At 44.6% G+C, this 15,912-nt stretch overlaps 1 protein-coding gene across 4 annotated transcripts in view; it reads right to left on the minus strand.

Moving 5' to 3' along the window:
* DYNC1I1 (dynein cytoplasmic 1 intermediate chain 1) overlaps positions 1–15,912 on the minus strand; it is a 318,366-nt gene that overhangs the window by 292,984 nt on the left and 9,470 nt on the right. Inside the window, exon 1 of one of the 4 annotated variants that reach the window (XM_014603047.3) lies at positions 13,620–13,801. The exons of the other annotated variants lie outside the window; for them this stretch is intronic. The gene's annotated coding sequence lies outside the window, so the exon portion shown is untranslated. Of the gene's footprint in view, positions 1–13,619; positions 13,802–15,912 lie in introns of those variants that run through there. 4 annotated transcript variants of the gene reach the window in all.

Below are 15,912 nucleotides of genomic sequence, written 5' to 3' on the forward strand. Positions count from 1 at the left end.
ATTCACTTAACAACCTAGTCGCAGGAACGGAATTCGGTTGTTAAGTGAGGAGTGCCTGTACTCCGACTGCGGTCTCACCAGTGCCAAGTATAACGGGAGTATCACTTCCTTAGTTTTACATGAGATGCTTCAGTTGATGCATGCCAGCATGTTGTTTGCCCTGCTGGCCACCGCATCACACTGACGGCTCATGTTCATGCAGTGGTCAATCATTACTCCTAGGTTCCTTTCAGCCGTGGCGCAGGTCAGGCTGTCACCTCCGAGCCTGTATGTAAGTTGAGGATTATTTGCCCCCAGATGGAGCACCTTACACTTGGAAGTGTTAAACTTCATCTGGTTCCAGTCTGCCCAACTCTCTAGCCTGTCCAGGTCTGCCTGTATCAGCAACCTATTTTCTGGTGTGGCCACACTTGGTGTCATCCACAAACTTGGCCAGTGAGGTTTTCACTCCCCCATCCAAATTGCTGCTAAAGATGTTGAAAAAATTGTTGTTGACTAGTACTCAAAATGGCTTGAAGCGATTACTGTCTCAACTCTTACATCAACTGCCACTATAACAGCTCTCCGTCAGCTGTTCACAACCCATGGGATGCCCAACACTGTTGTTTCTGATAATGGCAGCGCATTCACCTCAGCAGAGTTCCAAGATTTTGCCAGCCACAACCTCATTCGAACTGTTACCATTGCACCTCGCAGGCCACAGGCCAATGGGCAAGCTGAGCGAATCCTGCAGACTACAAAAGATCCACTGAAAAGGATTGTTGTAGGAGACTGGCCTACCAGACTGGCCAGATTTATGTTTGCTCAACATGTAATTCCTTGCCCTACAATGGGGTCCAGCCCATCAGAGCTTCTTATGGGTCGTTGTCTCAAGACATGCCTTGACAATGTTAACCCAGACCTTGTGAGAGACATGCAGTTTCAGAGAGAAAAGGAGTTGGACTCCGCATTGGCATCTGGTACCTTACGTCTTTTCGTTCCACAGAGACTGTGTTTGCTCAGAACTACGGGACAGGCTCACAGTGGGTTCAATCTAGAATTGTAAGTGCCACAGGACCCGTATCATATACAGTCCAGACTGATGACAGACAAGTTTGGACGTCATGTTGACCAGCGGTGTGGGCGTTCTCCTACCGATAACCCTACACCTGAGCAATCTCCAAGCACCAATCCACTGCCAACAGACATGGATTCATTGGGGAAGTGCCTACCTGTTTCCACAAATGGAAACCCTTTGCCATCACCATCAGAAGGAAGCGCCGCTGTTGAGTCTCCAGATAGGATGACAGGGCCATCATCTGCTGAACCCTGCACTGAGTCCAGCTCTATGGGAAGACAACAGCGGAAGCAGAGTTCTCTCAAATGGTTGGATGACTACTCTGTCTAGAGGGGAGCGGTGTTGTGTCTCATTGTGTTTTCCTTGTACTGTCCCTTTAAGGCCAAACCCTCATGCTTAGCACTGCAGGGTTCAGTTTGCTTGTGGCAGTTTTACAGCACTGGGGACTCCTTGTTCTCTGCCATGAGGAGTCAGAGGCATTCTTGTTTCCTCTCCCTCCGCAGGACTGGATGGGGTCAAGTCAGAGGCAGAGCAGGTATAAGATCTGCATACATCTACTAGGGCAATTGTTAAGATCCACTCTGGATATGATCCCAGAGAGTTATAATAATAAATAACTATTAGTTCAACATAGCAGTGTCCAAAGTGGTGTTGCTGAACTCACAACTTATTGTTTTCCTTTTAAACACTATTTGAAAGCCAGATGTTAGCAAAAGCCTGGAAAATGGGTACATTTCATTTAACTGAACTTCTCATATCCAAAACTTAAAAGAAACTTCATATTCATATCCTAATCCAAGTGTGACAAAAGCCTGACATACTGCTACTAAAGAAAAAGGTGCACTGTTGACATTTAACTTTCATTGCTGAACTTGCCCCAGAAATTAATTCAATTTCAAAAGAAAAATACGCTTTGCAGCTGTTTTCTACAATATGCCACTAGAACTGAACAAGTAGAACACAAATACCATATGCATATTTAATTTATTTTTAAAAAATTAAGATGCCTAAAGAAAGTAGTAACCAGCATTAGCTGGAAGAAGTCCTTATTCTATTTGTTACAAGTTCTCAGAATTTTCAAAGCAGTAGAGGCTATAACAGGTTTTATTCAGATTGTATGAAATTTGCCCTGTTCTTCAAACACAAAGCAATGCAAGTGAGACAACAAATACTTCAGCCAGTCATCCATGCTGTCCTTCACAAGGGGGAAAGGACGCAGTAAATAAAACTGTAATATTTCCTAAACTATGGTGCTAACCACAACAAAAATAAATAAATGCAAATAGTTTAAAGATAGAGGTGAACCCGAACCTGAACCCTGAGTTCAAATACCACCTGCCTTTTAAAAGGTTCCAATCCAGACTTCGCATTTTGGGTCCACCAAATAGGTCTATAGTTACCCTGGCAAAATTATATTTATAAATATTTGACCTCCCGTAGAATGATATTATTAGTACATTTGCATAAGTACATTTGCATTACATCTAGTAGAATCAAAATGCCCCATTGGAGTTCAAGTCCACATTATAGTATAGTAGATGTTCTGCCAACACATAGTAAGAGATACTCCTGCCGTGAGCAATATAGAATTTAAAAGGAAATATAGGAAAAAGAAGTATTATCCAAGTTTTACAGATAGGGGACTGATGTAGAGAAAGGTGGAGATCACAAAGAGATTTAGGCACCGTGATGCTCAGCACTACACTATCAGGTGTCGGACCCTTCCCTGTAAAATCCACAACCCTGATTTAGCCACATTATACAATGCATGGGGAGAAAAGACAACTCAATGAGATCCCAAAAAAACCCAGCACACTGAGCAGGTTACAATCTAAGCTGCACAATAGGAAATTTGAGGGCAGGAGTGGGCTTTACATCCTGCCTCTCTCTGGAACTTAGGAGTCACTGCCTGAAACCTTCTCCCAAAGCTCTCTCAGAAACTGAGGTGGGTCTTTCCTTAGTTTTAAAATACAGTCACTGAGGAAAGGAAATGGTGGTGCCCACCTTTTATGCAATGACTTAATGGTTTCACTAAGATATGGAAGACATGGATTCAGTTGCCTCTTTGACCTACAGAGACCATTTCACATGCATCTGTACTAACAATCGGGCTATAGGCTATTGTGGAACTTTGGTAGACGGACAGCTTGAAGATGTTGTGTTGAACCTGTTCCCTTGTGTGGAAAAGCATTTAAGATGTTTTTGTTGGGCCAGGAAAAGCAGGAGAAAGACTGTAATCATAAAGTATTAACCTATTGGTTAGGTCCCTCTGCTGAGAAGCAGAGGCAAAGGTAGGTTGTAGCCCTTCCTTGGATTTTATTTAATCATTATCTAGTGGAAATTTGAAAAATACTTCTGGGAACATGGAACCCAACTTTTATGAACTGGGTGCCCTAGCCACTAGGCTACAAAGATGTGCATTTGCCCTCCCATGCTCTCCGGTCCCAAAAATCTTTTAAGTTTTTAGTTTACTGCACAGTGAAACTGGAGGGACTGGTAGCATGCCCACCTCAGAATGCCCTAACCACCAGGCTGTGGGCTTTTTACCAAAGGTGATACAGAAAGGAATTGTGTGTTGATTTTCCACTTCCTAGGTGAGTCCTCCAACCACTAGATTATTGAACTAAGGAGAGAAATCTCACAAATGCCTCTATCTTCCACGGAGCCCTGTCTGCTCTGAGGCTGCCCATCAAGAGAGACAAGGCCCTCAGGAGAAAGAGGCAGAAGACTTCATGGTTTGTGGATTTTGATGGGACTTAAATGCTAAGATGAAGGTACTTCTAGATATGTCTAGAAAGAACTTTAGCAACCCAAATAAGGCACTTGTGGATTTTAAACAGTCTTTGAGTTAGAAAATTGCAGAGGGATTTTGAGGATCACAGTTTGGGACTTAGACACTACAGCACTAATCCCTTTTTCAGCCCTGGTCCAGGGTTACAGGGAAAGTCTGTGATAAAGACAAAAAATTGCATCCCTGAGTTCCAGTCCAATTTCCTAAAGAAGAGAATATCTTTTTCACAGATGCCTCTCAAAAGAAAAAAGAACCTAATGCACCTGTGTTGATCATGCTTTTTTAAACCACTTTCCTGAAAACAAAATCAGGCTCTACATAGCAGTAATATCAGAAGAGATTTTGCACCAGTGCAATTCCCTTGATGTCATTAAAGGAGTACTTGATTTGCACTGGTGCAGGGCTAGACACAGGCAAAGGTGAATTGAACAGCTGCCCTCGGGCCCGGACAGAAAAGGGGCCCAAAAATGGTAATTTTTTGATTACTATTATTATTATCTCTGGTGAAGGGAGGACCGATACTAAATGTTCATCCGGGGCCACCAGGAGCCTAGGTATGGTGCTGCACTTGTGTGAATGAAATCAGAATCAGGTCTACAGAAAGGACAAAGCAACATTGAGGGAATCTGAGATTGGGGTAGGACCGGTGAGATTAGCATTCATATTTGGATGGATTACTTTTGCTTTTGGTGGTTCACATACTGTTTGAAAGCAAAGCTGCTTTCATATTTCTTCCTCTCTCTAGTTTCAAATGTATTTTTATAATATAAATATTTTAAGCAAGAAAATAAAAAGAATGCAGCCATAATAAACTGCATAAAGAAAAAATTACTGTAAAATTCATGAAGTGCATTAGCTAAATGACTATACTGTTTCATCTTTTTCACTTTTGGTCATTCACAGTAAAGACAATGATGTTTCTTTTCAAGTTCTGTGCTTAGACTGTCAAGACAAAACAAAATGGATTTCATTCAGAATTATCAGGCAAAAATGGTAAATATAAAATAATGTTGAATTTACATATATTTCAAAGTATATGAAGGCCTAATAATGGTAATAAAGTAGCCTCTCTTCTGTTTCGTCACGGTTAACGAAAAGGAAATATTGTGGGAAACAGTATAACAGTCTTTCCACAGACTTCCTCAGCACAAATACAGAATGGCACCACTTTTTAGTGTGTTTATTACAATCCTGTTCTACCCTATCAGCACAATTTTTAATATTATTCTGGATATGGTGAAAAACAGAGAGACAACATTCACAAACACTGCCAAATGCAACAGGTTATACACTTGAATAGATAAGTGCACATGAGGAGGTACAATTTAAGTCTATTTTCTCATACTTCCAAAAGGTTAAAAGATTTAAGCCACTCATTTTTAATAATCCTAGCAAAAGAATGTATATATAACATAGACTGCCTTTTCCTAGGTTGGTTCACAGCTGTTTTTGTGTTCACATGCAGGAGGTGGTGAAGCAGATTGAAATTCCCTAAACAAACAGTTAGTACTCAGAGATAACTGCTTGTATATATTTAAGAGCAAATTACAATCCAGACTCCTTAAGAGCTTGGTTATAAAGCAGCATAGCCAAATATGCAGCTCTAGACAAACTGACCCAAAAACCCCCCATACAATACACCACACAGCTGTACAACTTAGAAGAGCGTGACTAATGAGGATGATAGTTCTTTTATATCATTTGTGCAAAAGCTAATGTGTATTGTGGACAGGACACATGAATTTATAGACAGATAATCCTCTCAATGTTTTCTTATTGTTGTGAAAAGCAAAAAGAAAAATCTTCCTAATACATCACCATGAATAAAGAGTCAGAAACACAGTCCTGCATACCACCACAAAAAGGTTAGAATCTCAAGTAGAGAAATCTGCGCTTTCAAAAAAAAATCCACATTTTTCAACATAACCCCTATTTTATTAATTAAATATTTAGTTTCCGCTTATATGCAAAATGCATTTGCCCAAATTAACAACTGAGCTAGTAACTGCTCTGACCGAATAGTGGTGGCCTAATGGGCAAAGTAGAAATTAAGGAAATACAGCAAGTAGTATGGATTTAATACTACTGCCTGTGCATTTTAAAAGCTATGGTTTGAGTTAATGGATACAGCCTAGAAGGATTTAGCCATCTAATGCTAGGGAGAGTTATATTCTCCCTGCATGTGGTCTGTGATCTATTAATGATTAGTATTTAGTAGTACTGGAAAGCATTTTAAAGTATAGTTTGGAAGGATTACTTAGTTTTTATATCAGATTCAATCTAAAAATATTAAGCTTAACCATTATACACAGCTCATGTACATATAGCATCAGCATCAAATGCTGGTCCTTGGGGAGGGTTGAAAATTAAATCCAGGATGAACCAGGCCAGGAGCAGAAAATGTAGAGTTGCTGTTATGTTGGAATTCAAAATCCCATGGTAGCTCTGGCACTATAAAAGATAATGTGGAGAGAGTGACAGAGAAAATGAAGGCAAAAATTGAAATAAAGATAGGAAGAGAAGTAGGGAGAGAAAAAGAATGATGGAGGGAAGAAGGAGGCAGATAGGGAGGAAGATGTGTAATGCTCCATGAACCATAAAGACTTTAGAGAGGATGCACAATGGGATAATGCAGTCTAGTTTCCCCAGACCAGGGGAGCTGACATACGGGCAGTGATAGGTACATTTACTTCAACTGCTGAGACTCACAACATTCATCTGGACACTGATTTTTCATCAGATAATACAACTGCACATATGTAGGGCACACCACAGTAATCACACAAGACCTCAGTCAAAGCCCATAAAGTCAGTAAAAAAAGATTTAAGTAGGATGGGGCTCTGGGTCCTGATTTCAGATGGCAGACACAACAGGTTACTGATAGCACTCTGTAGGAATGCATCCCACTAAATCTATAAGAATCTCTCATTTTCTTCTCCAGCAGCAGTTCTGACCAGATACAAATCATCAAAATAGGCACATAAATGAGAGTTAGGCAGAATTTAAAAGACTGAGATATATCTATCTATACGGAATGGAGTATGTGTGTATATATACACACATACTCCATTCCATATAGATATATAGATATATATAATCTATATATATCTATATATATAAACACCAACTTATTCTTTTACACATCAGCCTTATTCCAGAAGCAACAAAGCCTCTTAGACACCCACTTGCATTAGGTGGTTCCTTTATAACCTGACAAAATTCCTAAGTGCCTGTACTTGGGCCTCTGACCAGGCTAAGAAGTGATCCATGAAGAGCATCTAAGCACTTTACTCCTAACTACGCTCAGAGCAAATCAGTTGCTACCTGGAGAAGTGCTTTAGCTCTGCTTAAGTCTCCAGAAAAGCACAATCCATTAAATGCCCATAAAGAACATTTAAATTATAGTGACAGCATTGAGTTAAACATAAAAGCACAGTACCCACAGCCACTCTCACTCAACAAAAACACAGCCAGCTACAAGACCACCATCCATCTTTTGCCTGATAGTCTAGTGGTTAAAGTATATGCCCAAAAATAGGAGACCAGAATTCTAAGCTCTCTTTAGCTTCGGGCAATTCAAATGCCCATCTCTCACTTACTGGAGAGTCCTCCTTCCACTAAACTACAAATACCCCTGCATGACGGCACCCTTTACTCTTCTTGTTGAAGTCAAACCACTGGGCAACTGTAACAGGATCCACTGCCAGCAATGGGCATGGCACCTCCTCATGGCTACTCTAATCCCACCCCTCCATTCTGGGGTCACTCCAGGTCCTCCTTATCTTCACCTGCCACACCTCTGTTGTTATTAAGTCTAGGAGGATGCCTCCAGAGAACCAGAATGGTGGTCCATGGTGCCCTGCCCACCCCACCACCCCCCAGCCTGGTCATGGTCCCCAAGGCCTCTAGCCTTTTGAATTGAACCATCTAAGCCCTTATGTGGCACATCTTCAGTAGCCTCCTTTCCTCCCCTTCACCTACTCCCATGCCTCACAGCCTTGACAGCAACATAAAGCAAAACACAGACAGTGAAGTGTAGCTGGGGTGCCTTTCTTCTAAGCTTTTCCCACGCTTCTACACAGTTCTGCTGGCTTCACCCAGCTCAGGCCTTCCTGAGCCTACACACAGTTCCTCCAGTCTCCCATACTGTTTCTCCACTCAGCACAGGGAACTCCTACAGCTAGCACAGCCAGGGTCAATCCCAAGTCCCTAGCACTGTTTCTCTCTACTTCCAGATGAGTTGCATCCTCCAGTTTGTCCAGGTCAAACTGCTCTGTTTGCCTCTTGTACAGGGTTTACCTAGTCCCGGACTCTTCCTTCTCAACACTTGACCTGGGCTATAGGTATCTTTTCTTGGTCTCCTCAGCAGGCCATTACTTAATTAGCTACCAGCTGCTTATTATCTGGGGGCTGCACCTTTCTAACTCTACTGCCCAGCCCTACTCTGAATAATAGGGCTTGGCCCCTGTTACAGCAACCAATAGTGCTACTGTCATATGGACAGGAAGAAGCCAAGAAAAAGGAAGTCTGAATCTGTAGTCTGGTGAGCAGAGCACAAAATGACTAGGGGGAGAGTCTAGGTTCTGGGCCTTTTTACCAGGGGCAGATGAAGAGGTGGATGGAAGGGTACAGTTAAACTCCCCTTTGATTCCTACTCTATCCAAGTTTTAAAACCAACTGCCTGGGACAGGAAGCAGCATTTCTACTGGTGCTTCACTGAGACAGTCAATTACCTTCATGGCTTGTTATCATTCTCTGATTCCTGCTAATCTCTCTCTACTCAACAGGTGTTAAGGACCCTCTATCCTTTTTAATGGTGTTGACATTCCCTTATGCAAACTATCCTTTCTTCTTCAATTTTACTGTCTGTTAGCCATTCCTGGTAACTCAGGTGTGGTAATATTAACTCAAGTGTAGAAATAACTGACAGTGAAATATTGGAGGTGCTGTGAAGATGCTCAAGAAGACTAGATTTTTTTATAAATCTGAATGAGACGTTTAACCGTAACAACTAAAGAACTAATGAAACAATATCTATTGTCTATTTTTGCCTAGTTTGTTGTATTTTTTAAATCTAGTATATTACCATTCCAATAGTTATAGTTGTTTTTGCTTTAATCTTAAACTGAACGATATAGTGCTAACCCCCACACATGTCAGTAAAACAGTTAGTTTTTTAACTGGAGAAAAATGTGTTATATGTGATGATGAACCCTTTTCAAAATCCTAGATCCACCCATGCCTGTTAACAGGACTCTTTATATCATTTACATTAAGCAGTTATTGGTTAAAAAAAGAAATAATCCTGGCAGCAGGGACCAGTATCCAAGATTTTCTCAACCCAGGGGAGTCCCTCATCAGTGGCTTGCAGTAATTCCCTGAGGTCTCCAAAATAAAATCTGTAAATATATGAGATTACATTAAATTGAAAAGATTCTGAAAGAAGGGGTAACCTGCTTTATTAATCCCAAGTGGGTGCTAACACAGCTGCCACTGGTGTCATTTTAAATATCAACATTATTAATCTTTTCTCCCTATTCATCCGTGCAAGCAAGGAAAGAAAGAAAGAAAGATATTATTATCAAGATCATAGAGTCTATACCAGAGGTGATCAAGATATGGCCCACAGACCAGATCCAGACCATGCAGCCATGTCATCTGGCTCATGGGACTCCTTCACAAGTCCAGAAATTTTGCAGTGTTGTGAGCCATGACAGCATTCATTGCTACAGCTCCTGGAGCCACAGCATTGAATGCTGCCACTGCTCATCCTGCCACCAAATTTCTGGACTCATGGGCCAGATCAGGAGCATTTCAGCCCATAGGCCTGTCTCTGGGGTGGCAGAAGTGGCAGCAATTAACACTGCTGCCACCAAATTCCATCCTCATTGGCCAGATGATACAGCTTTATGCTCTGGATCCAGCCTGAGGATATGCAGACCTGAATGAGTTGAGCACCATTGGTCTATACCGGGGTGGGCAATTATTTCAGGCAGAGGGCAGCTTACTGAGTTTTGGCAAGCCATTGAGGGCTGGATGACAGGAAGACAGGGGCAGATAAATATTGATTTTCTGAATTTTTTAGAGGCCTCGCAGGTTGGATAGAATGGCCTGGAGGGCCACATGTGGTCCACAGGCTGCATTTTGCCCACCCCTGGTCTACGCTAACCAGCAGCTCATTTTGGCAGCAAATTTGGCAGTATGAGTGAGTTACTGTAACAGGGGCCAAGCCCCTGTTACAGAGAATACATGGAGAAGACCAGAAAATGGGCCTGGTCCCTTTAAGACCAGGGCCTTTTGGACCAGCAAGGGCCAGGTAGAGCTGAGTGGGTGCAGCTGACAGGGGGAAGTGCCCTGGAGGGATAAAACTCACCCTGCAAAGAGGTATGGGGGCAGAAAGGTCTGACTGAAGAGATAGCTGGATGGCCCATTTAGAGGAGAGTAGACCCTGCCAGCTCCTGTAAGTCCTGTTGGAAGGGGGAGAAGTTTTGCTAGAGTTTTCTTTTGCTGCTGGTTTGATGAACTGTGTGTTGATCCTTGCAATAAGACTGTGTCCATCATCCCAAGGTGGGGAAGAAGTTTATGTTAGGTACCCTCCCTTCCTTCCTTCCTTTCATTTAACAGACACCTGCTGGACTGAAAGTGACTGTAAGGGGAGATGTGGAGGCTGCAAAACAGCATGTGGCAGCACCCTGCCTAACCTAGTTCCCAGGAGGAAGGGGTTAGTTGCAGGAAACAGTCTGACGGCCTGCTGCAGTAGTACAAGACCTTTAAGTAAGGTGGCTGCAAAGCCCAAAGTCTCAGGTTCCAGCTCCAGAGAAGTGAAAACCCCGCAGCAGCCCAGAGCCTGAAGCCATGAACTGAGTCAGAGACTGAGAAGCCAGGCTACAAAACAGAAGGAGGATACTGGTGAAGCAACAGCCTAACCAGGAAACCCAGGATGCCACCTAACACTGGGAGCCCTGATGGGTGACAAGATCTGGCCTCAAGAGTCCTCCCCTCTTCTGCTTCAAATAGTGGTAAGGCACCTCACATATTAACTCTCTCCCCAAAAAGGTGTGGCAGGCCTGGGGTCTAGGAGGACTCTGAGTAGGATGGGAAGGCAGGATGGATGGAGGGTTCCCCTTTTCCCTTGGGTCCTGCCACAGTAACCTAAAGACATTTCTCACTAATACTTTTTTGCTTAGTCAAAGAGAATCCAAGCCCCTGCAGATCATTTGAGGCCCACAAAAAGAAAAAGCCTGAGAAGCCCAGAAAACAGCCCAGGAAAGTATCCCAAAGTTTGTAGAATTTGTGGACCGTGCACAATTTTATGTTGAACATCAGCACAAATGGGTGGATCTTACAAGAATAACACTATCTACCATTTTTTCCCTCAAAACCTGCTGCTACATGGCCGTGGCAAGATCTCTACTATAACATACTGCATTCGGTTCTCGTATTGATACTTTATAAAGAATGTCAAAAGTGGAAAAGGTTAAAAAGAATGAGAATGAGTCAGGGTCTAGAAACCACATCTTACAATGAAGACTTAATGACCCAATCTATATATCTAACTGAAAAAAGTGAAGAGGTTCTTTGACATGACCTCTAAGTACCTATGCAAATGACTTTTAAATAAAAAGAGATGCTTTTTAATCTATGGGACAATACACAACAAGGTACAACAGCTGAAAGCCGAAGAAAGAAAAATCCCGACTTGAAATAAAGCAGGCCTTTTTTCAACAATAAAGGTAATTCTCAACCATTAGATCCTCCCCAAGGGAGAGAGGGCAGACACCCTAAAATTTGTAGGAGACAAAAGGGCCCTACCTTTCCTATCTAGCTGGTCTCCGGTCACCATTCCTTATGGCCCATTAACCACTGCTCCTTCTGCATGTCTCTCTAGCTACCCTTAAAAAACAAGTTTTCCCAAAGTGTGGAAGGGAAAACTAGATAATTCAGTTTCAAACTTGTGCTGGTGTCTACATTTGATTAGGAAATAGAGTCTGGGTGCAAAAAAACAGCCAGTTCCACTGCCCACTGTTCCCTCCAACTTCAGAGTTGGGTTATCTGAGATCCCTCAACGATTACTTTTGTGAATTGTGAAGTAAAGGAGGGAGTATGTCGCAGAGATGGAACTCCCCTAAAAGGGGCCTTTGGAAATCAGGAGAGCAGAGGAAATTAATTTATATTTTTATAGGTTAAAAATTCTTAGCCCTGGGGCAACCCAGTGCACCATGATGGATTAAAGTCCACACAAAGTTTGTTCCCATGAGGGTACAGAGACATATGTTACATTCTGGGGAAAAGCTAATATTTTGCACTGTGAACACCTGTGAGTCTCACTAAAAGAAGGGTTCACAGGTATTGATATCCCTAGAGGGTGTATTATCTCTCTCATAAACATGGGGGATTACCATTAGAGATTCGAACTAATAAGAGGAATTAACAGTGGGGAAAGCAGTTGTGGAAGGAGCTATCTCCTCCCATACAGAAAGACAATAACTGCATTAACAAGGGGGCAAGCTATTGTGCCTTAATAAATGGTAGTGCTAGAATTCTATCCAGAGGCTTGATAACATTATCTATTAGAAGACATATTCTTTCTTTCTTTCTTTCTTTCTCTATTCCCTCCCTGACAGAATTTTGCCATCTTGCATGGTTGACTATTTGGGATACTTTTAGAGGTAATTTTCTTTCTTCGTACCAAGAGAAATTCTAGGTTAAGATAAATTACTGGGTGTAAGTGTCTGAAGCCTAACTCATGTCAGGCCTTTCCACTGCATCACTGCTACAATATTAGGTTGGAATTATTTGGTCTATTTACATTCTGTAGCATAGAATATACAGCAAAGTGTTGTACTCTGTATCCATGCTAGCATGAGCAACCATATGCTGTGCCACTCAATAATACATACAGAGGCTTTATGCTGTCTGCTGACCCATGGGGATTCCCAGGAACAGAAGGCCATAACTATAACAACATCATACTGAGAAATGTATTTAAACTCACTACTCATAGGGAAAAGGGTTCTCTCTCATCCTAAACTCTCCCTGTTGTGCAAAGAGCTATTTTCCAAACAGAAGTCTCATTCTCCTGGCTTTGGTGGATTTTAGAAAGCTTGCAGTTGCTCTTATTACACAGGAAATCAAGCACAGGGAACTATTTTTGCTTTAAACCCTCCAGGGCTGCAGCACAAACGAGTTGTTGGAAGAATCACTCCATCTCCTCCCCACCACACGCAGCGGAGCAGATGGCACCTGTTCTGATGGGGTGGGCACATGAATAGACCTTGCTGTGGACTCGGATGGGAACAGGGGACACTGTGCTGAAAACAATGACGGGGTTAATAATACCCTCCCCACACCCCAGTTTGATCAGCGGGCCAGAGAGAGATGGACTTTAGAGCTGGAAATGCCCTGACCCATCCCTCTGCGGGTGAAGGAAACAGGACGTGTCCAGCTTGATCCCCCACCCCAGGCGCTGCAGGGATGCAGGAGCCCCTCGAGAGCCTGGCCAGAGCTGGGTCCAGTCATCCTTCCCCACCAGACGCCACCTCAGCGAGGTCCCGAGCTTTCCCCGGGGGGGGGGGGGGTGGCTGCCTGCCTCTGACTCTCCCTCCCCGCTGGCTAGATGCTCTCATACAACCAAGGGGATGATCAAAGGGAGAGATCAGGTTTCAGCTCCTTTCCTCCAGGACCTGCTGCCGCTGCAACGCGCATCCTCCCTGGTCTCGGAGCCCTGCATCCCCAGCGCGCCAGCATCCTTGCCCCCGCCCGGGCTTTACCTGGCTGTGCCGCCGGGCACCTGCAGAAGGAGCTTCGGGCCGCTGGGGCCGGGGCTACAGGGAGGAGGGGGAAAGAGCCCGGTGCTCACGGAGCAGCTGGATCCCAAATGGCTGCTGCTGCTGTGTGGTGCCTGCGACTGCAGCCGGATCTCTGCCGCGGTGCGGGAATGTGCTGTCTCACGCTGGACAGGCTCCTCCCGAGCAGAGCCGCTCCCCTCCTCCTCCTCCTCCTCGCCCCTGGCACTGACATCTCTGCCCTTGCCGCCTCCCCTCAGCCCGGCCCGCTCCCGAGGCAGGCAGGCGGGCGGGCGGTGCAGGAGCAGGTGCCCCCCAGGGCCCGGGTGTCTGGACTCGGGGGCACCAGCGGGGGTGGCCTTCACTTGTCGGGCTGGGCAACTCCACAGGGGACCTCGTGGGCATTTAGCTTTTGCAAGTGCATGGCCCACATCACGTCCAGCCTGCAGCTGGCTTGAAAGGCCAAATCAAGGCTGTGATGGCGCCAAGTGGTCTGAAAAGGGTGTGGGGTTATCATCAGCAGGGCCCCTGGTTTTCTCCGATTAAAAAAAAAATCCCTCGTTTTTGGATTGAAAAAAGTAACCCAGCATTCATTTTAATCATGGAAACATGTGGGTTTTGGGTTACTTTTTTCAATCCAAAGATTAAGGACTTTTTTTTTAATCTGAGAAAACCAGGATCCCTGATCATCAGCCTCAGCTCGGCCACAATTCATTCTGGCTCCTTGTGCCCGCGTTGGTTCTGGCCCACACCTGCTCTGCCTCCCCACATAGCTCTATCCGTTCAGGCCTCACGTCTCTTCACAGTGCCTAGCAAGCAGGAGGCAAGTGGGGCAACTGCCCCAAGGCACCAAAGCAAAGGGGGCACCAACAGGTGCTGCCTAACCGGGTCGGGACGTGGAACAGAGCCATGAGTGGCTCATTTCGGGGCCGCGGGGATGGGGGAAGGGTGGCTGCTGCCGCTGCGTGCACACCTGGCAAGCATGGGGGGGTGCATGTGCCCTCCTGGATCTGTGCACAGGGTGAGGGCGGGCTACCACTGCAGGCTTTGCCCCGGGCACCAAACTTTGGGGCTTCATCACTGTCTCTTCAGTTCCACAGCCCCAGCTTCACATCTGACCACTCGCCACCCCCACCGCCCCCTGCCAACACCAGCTTCACATCTGGCCGCTCACCACCCCCCACATCCCACCACCAACACCGCAGATGCTGGCTTCTTCAGCCACTCAGGGAGCCCCAACACTATTTCTTGCAGGGGGCCCAAAAAAATTGTGAGCCAGCTCAGTCTTCACCCACCTCTCCCAGGCCAGGGGAGAGTACCACACTAGGACCTTCTCCTTTTTCCCACTCCAAGTTTTGGAGGGAAAGAGAAGGGATGGGAATAAAGCAGTCCTCTCAGTGTTTATAGAACAGGAGAGACAGGAAGGTAGCCTTGCACCAAGTGGGATTTTTTTGCTCTCTCCTCCCCAATTCCCTCTTGTGAAAATAAGTTCCGAAGGGGAAGGGAAAGATTTGTGTCTACCTCTGCAGCAGCCCTGATTTGTTGGTCTTTCCCAAGGACTAGGCAAGTGAGAACGGTAGCCAGGGTTTTTTTCCCTGACCATAATGAAAATGTACATCACTCAGCAACTCTACTTCCTGTTTAGAAACTTTATTTCCCAGAACTAGGACCCACTGCTATAAGGCAAGCTTTAAGTATTGGTCTGTGACAAGCTATACTTTAGTCCAGAGGCAGGCACTTATTTTGGGTGGAGGGCCGCTTACTGAGTTTTGGCAAGCCATTGAAGGCCACATGACAGGCAGCCAGGGGCAGATAAATATTAATTTTCTAAATTTTTTAGGGGCTCTGCAAGCTGGATAGAATGGCCTGGCAGGCCACATCTGGCCCGCGGGCCATTTTGCCCACCCCTGCTTTAGTCTATAGTAGACAATACAGATATGCACCATTTTGAGACAGGTGTCTCAGACCACATTCAGTCTGCTTCACTGGGAAGCTCCACATGGTGTCAATGGCACCTAATATTATCAGCCACCCTGTTCCGAGGAATGCCCCTCAGCTAAACTATAACACCAAAAGGCATCAGAGATTCACATCATGTCCAGCTGATGGCAAACTGACCCAGGTTGTAACAAATAACAGATTTGGCCATGAAAACAAAAAGCTTTGAGGAAGGGTTGATATGCTGTAGGTCAGTTGCTGTTAAAGGCATATGATGAAACAGTGCTCCCCAATTAATCTGGAGGTTAAATAGCAAATATCCAACTCCATGTGGATTCAT

This window comes from Alligator mississippiensis, chromosome 5 (genome assembly GCF_030867095.1).
Source record: "Alligator mississippiensis isolate rAllMis1 chromosome 5, rAllMis1, whole genome shotgun sequence".
NCBI lineage: Eukaryota > Metazoa > Chordata > Crocodylia > Alligatoridae > Alligator > Alligator mississippiensis.